Here is a 5,456-nt window from a genome sequence, read left to right on the forward strand (position 1 = left end):
TGTGATGATTAAATTCTTTATGGCACCTCAATTAGTTATATGGTTAATGCCATATGTGGATTTTCCATGACACCTAGAGTTGTATATTGAATATCACTTAAAACACAATTTGGTTAGATAGAAGATATCATTGGAGATTTAAGAAGTACTTGGTTATGCACATACTAACATCATGGTTATGAGCATTGTTATGAGATTTAAGAAGTACTTGTATATTGAAAGCATGTTGAAATGCACATACTAACATCATGGTTATGAGCATAAGATTTGTAGGTATGGTGAGTTTCTATTGGTGATTTTACTAAGCATGATAGGTCTATTAGACTAATTCTATAATTTTGGTGGATTTGTCTCTCCCAAAATACTCTCTTTTTCTCTTGATTCATATTTATATATTTAATTAGTTTAGCTTATGCATAGTTTAAATCTCAAATCAAATCAACCATCACTACTACATAAAAACATATTAGCCACGGTTGGTCAACTATAGTCATTTAGCATGGTACAAAACACTGTTTCCATAATAACAGTGGCTTATAGTCATTTAGCATGGTACAAAACACTTTTCTAATTTTGGAACAAGCATATATCACTATTTTTGTAAAATAGTGGTATACGTACAATACGACATATACCACAGTACTACGAAATATAGCTAATCTATTTTGTGGTGTTCGTATACCCCACTATTTCATTGAAAACCGTGGTTTATATTTTTGGCAAAATTACACCTACCGTGGATAAAGCAAGTCTCCGAAAAATAATTAAAGAAGTAAAGTTAGGAAAAGGAGAAAAAAGGGGGAAACCGTATGCCTGTAGCAAAACCCAACTTCTCTTTCTCGAGTGCGACTTGTATCTCTGTACTTCCACTTCTCTGTTTCCCCAATTTCTACCACCAGTTAACGAGTTGAGAAATTAGTCGACAAACTGCAAGATTGCTATTTTCGCATGTAAGTCTTCTTGTTATTGACTTTTCAAACTTTGTCAAGTAAATTGCAAGGTCTCTCTTTTCATTCAAATAATTTCTCAAACTTGAATAATTTTTCTTTTTCAGTGTCCTAATATTTATTTAGACTCCAAAATTTTGGGTATTTTTAAAGCGTAAGAAGTTAAATCAGACGTTGTAATTCATTCACAAAATTTCCCTCGCCATTGTTTGTTGGTTTTTTTAATTAGATATATATTTATTGGGAATTTGTTGAATGGTGTAAAATAATATTCGCTTATTGATTAATGCGTTCCTGATTGATGAGTAAAATTTGTTAAAAGGTTTGTTTAGCTTTACTATTTGATGTGTTCCAGATGATAATCGTTTTGTGGCAATGCTCGTGCAATTTTGAGAACTAAATGAATCCTTAATATCTATTTTGAATGTAGGGTCAATTTGGATGGTCTATTCAAGAAATTTAATATCGTTTGTTATACACCTTTGTTTGGGATTTCTAGCTTTTTTTCTTTCCCCCCCCCCCCCCCTTCGCGTGCGTAATGTTGGAGTGATATTTACTAAGGGGGATTTGAGGGAAGTTAGAGGAGAGGCATCTAACACTAGCACATATTTTGCTTTGTGTCACATTTTAAGATAGTTTTTTGTCACTCGCATAGTGGGAAATGTGACAATTAGTGTTTTAGTATTGCTTAAGCACAAATACTGACCCTGTCCTTTACTTGTTACTATTTCTACAAAATAGAGACAACTAGTTCTATTTTAGTCACTCTCTCATAAAGCTGGTGTGAAGAATTAGTAAGTAAGTTTCTAGAACTAGCTGAATACACGATCGACTAACTACTCTCTCTTAAAGTGTGCACTCATTTTGAGAACGATAGGAGAACTGATAGGTTTGCCTTGTAATGGTGTAAATAGATATAAATACGTGGGGAGCAGAATTATGTAGCATTCACACTCTTCTGTCCTTGAAAGAGTGTTGACTTCACCTCTGTTTGGACATAGATGAAATAGTAGTGGTTGCCTTCCCTAGTTGATATCTTATTTTTGGAAAGGGGTGATAGTTTTGAAAATCATATCAGAATGGCGCGTACACACACACACTTAGATTCCATTATATCATATTCTGGACCCTTGATACTTTATAATACCGATTAATTCTATAAACATATTCCTCCTATGGGTGGGTTCTATCCTCACCTTTTAGTTGCAGATGAACACCCACCTCCAGACCGTTTTTGGTAAGATGTGCTTTCATACTAGTTATGTTTCATACTGTTAAACTATATAAACAATGTCTATGGTTTTATTTACTCTTTTAGGCCTTTTTCTTGATTTTTGCTAACAGGTTCCGTGATTATAAGGATTTGCTTGAGGACACTTGGCATATGGAATTTTGGACCTGACATGCCATATGGGTTATTTCTGAATGCCAATGGTAGTTTGTCTATGTGGGATAACTACCCTATTCTACCCACTAGACTTAAAAAGAACGATAATATTGACCTTACAGAGACAATTACAAGCAGCATTCTCTGCATAGGTAAATTGCTAGTAAAATTGAAACTGTAATTGTTCTTTATTGGTGTACTGATGGATCTATTTCTTAATCAAATGGGCAGGTCATATAGATCTTCAGAGGAAATTATTTTTATAGCATACAACTGGTTAGTGATTAGTATTGGAGGATAAACTATAATAGGTATTGCTATTGAGTGCATCTTTTGGTTGGATTAATTTAGCTATATGCAGATTGGTGGAGTGGCTTTGACAGGTGGCCTGGTTGTGGCCATCTCTACAGGATTGTTTCAATGTTTAAAGTTAGTTTGTTATTGTGTATAGTTCTTCTTATTATAACAGCATGATCAAAAGTATAAAATAAAGTCGAGTTGTGTAAGAGTATAAAATGAAGGTCAGATTACAACTCCTTTCATACCTCTATAAGCATATGAGTTTGGGCTAGAGCTTCATCCTTCACCAGTTCTCCATCAAATCTCTTGCTCATTATATCATTGAAGAAAAGAATTTGGGAATATCAGCTACTTCAATGTAATTGTTGTGAGCATGCGAGGTATGCTGATCTTTATATCTACGCTATGAGTATGCAACTTATTAAGTTTTTTATTTTGCTGGTGGCTGGTGCATACTGCATATAAGTAAGCTTCTTCCCATAAGTTATATATGTGAAGGTGTATATAGAGATGGCTTCCATATTTTACATATCTAGTATTCCTTACTGTTTTCATGTTGTTTACACATTTTCGGTTTATTCAAGGTTATGATGGTTGAGTAACTTAGTCCTTGGTTGTGTACATGCTTTCTTGCTGGAAGTATTGTAATTTTGCTAGTGCTTCGCTACTAGAATATATTGTGTTGAACCTTATGCGTGCCAAGAGTGCTTTAACAAACCTGAATATGAAGATATGGTTCATGGCTTTACTCTAGTTGATATGGGTATTTGGTTCATAGTTTTCTTTTCATTCTAATATTATAGCTACCTTAATATTAGAGATGTGAAATGAAGTCAGAGAATTTGATACAATTAGAGTTTAGTTTCTTTACTCAATTTTATTCATGTTATTTGAGTATTTGAAGGTTTATATTAAATGTTGCTTTGTTGAAATTAGAGTTAGACAGTTTTGTTATATATCATAATGGAGTTCTCTTGTTGGGTTGAATTATATATTTTAACTAATGAATTGGTGTTTGGTGCTGAAATAATGATAGTACTATTTAAGTTGCTAATATGTTTTCCTTTGTCCCTTTATTAAGTCTTGCCGATACATGTATATAGGATTGGTTTGATGATCGAAATTATCATTGTTGCTATGTATTATATAGTTCCATGCACCTGGTATGCTGGTAGGACTATCTGATTGTCAGTTTCAGAGATAAGAGTGGTTGCATGTACAAATTAAATTGTGTTAAGGCTTTGGGTATGATACAAAAATGTCAAGTCTAGATGTATGAACCGAAATGTGGCTTGGCTTCAAGTGTTTCTCTCTGTTTATGCTTGGGAAATGGATTCTCAAGGACATGTAAGTGGTTACTCAATTGTACTATTAAGGCGTTGACCATGATTTTCTTAAATCCTACTTGAAACTAGTTTGACTTGAATTTCTTAGGTTCATCAAGCATAATGGAACATTCGAGCCGGCTATGGTGTCTGTTCCAATTAAGGCTTGGGGCTTTGATCTCACCATTTGCATATTGTTACAAGTTAAACGCTCGATCACAAGGTATTATAAGGCTTCACACAAAGGATCCAAGTACTGTCAAAGTCTTTTGATGTATAGATGAAAGAAGTATACTACGCTTTTGATGTTTTAGATGGAACAACTTGATCAGTATTTTGATGTTTTAGATTGAACAAGTAGTTTGGATGGTTTTTTCTTTATTATTTATTGATTTGAAATGGTAATTAGCAATGCATTGTCGTTTGTTTGTTGGATGTCTATTTTATTTTGTTTTGGTTAGTTGCAATATGTTTTTTAAATTTAGTGTGGAATGTTATATGACACAGCTATTTGTGATGGATAGGCTATTTGAAAATCATTTTGCAGGTTTGTTAATATGCTGAAACTGAAACAATCAGGGATTTTTTTTTTCAAAAAATACTTATTAACCACGATTTTAGAAAAACAAAGGTATAAAGGGACAATGTAAACCACGTTTGTTTCTAAACCGTGGTAATTGCAAGCACTATTTCCCACAGTCTTAGCATCAGTTGAATATAGTAGTTCATAAAACATAAGCCACGGTTTTTGTTAAAACCATGACAGAAACCGTGGTAAATACTATGAATTTAATACCACGATTTTGTTAGGATTATTAGTCACGGTGGTTGTTACCATAATTCTAAAACAGTGGTTAAAAGCTTTTTACCACTATATATAACAGTGGTAGGTTTTATGTAGTAGTGCATGTATTCATTATTACTTAGCTAAATCTTTTACTTGCATCTATTAGAGTAATTTAGATTAGGAATTTCGATTATCGATCATCAATTATTTATTTAGAGTAAGATTGATACCTTGCTAGCCACTATACTAATCAATATTTAATAGGCTAACTAAGATTTGCAAAAGAAACATAACACAAACAACAACATAAATAAATACTTGTTTACGTGCTTTTGCACAGAGTACCATAGAAATGTGCTTGTAAATAGGAGCACCTAAAAAAGAAGGTTAATCTATACTAATATAAAAAAATAAAAGCATACGCAACTCCTATTTAAGTTTCTTTCGTTATGGGGATAACATGAAATAATAAATAGCACTTGGGACATAATCGGACTCGATCTAACAGAAATAAAATAATATCATACGTTCACAATTCAAGCATGCACATATCGTGGCTCCTATAGGATTAGCTTTCGAAATTCCGCGAAATAGTTAAATGGCACGAAATAAAGGTACCTAATTATATTATGCATCCTAATTAAATCAACACGGCACATGGGTTCTATATTTCGATATTTATACATGCAATTTTAATACGTGAACGTACA

The 5,456-nt window shown here is 33.0% G+C and overlaps 1 long non-coding RNA gene across 2 annotated transcripts; it reads left to right on the forward strand.

Annotated features, from left to right (window-relative positions):
- The first annotated feature begins 738 nt into the window (after positions 1–738).
- Positions 739–4,394, forward strand: LOC147509261 (uncharacterized). Of its 2 annotated transcripts, XR_015218448.1 has the most exons (5): positions 739–950; positions 2,292–2,486; positions 2,566–2,658; positions 2,786–3,981; positions 4,069–4,394. It is a non-coding gene; the product is annotated as an uncharacterized LOC147509261 (long non-coding RNA). The 2 variants fall into 2 exon arrangements; XR_015218449.1 differs by lacking the exons at positions 2,566–2,658; positions 4,069–4,394 and having other exon boundaries at positions 767–950; positions 2,292–2,511; positions 2,786–3,188.
- Positions 4,395–5,456: the final 1,062 nt, after the last annotated feature.

This window comes from Coptis chinensis, chromosome 3, assembly GCF_015680905.1.
Source record: "Coptis chinensis isolate HL-2020 chromosome 3, ASM1568090v1, whole genome shotgun sequence".
Classification (NCBI taxonomy): domain Eukaryota; kingdom Viridiplantae; phylum Streptophyta; class Magnoliopsida; order Ranunculales; family Ranunculaceae; genus Coptis; species Coptis chinensis.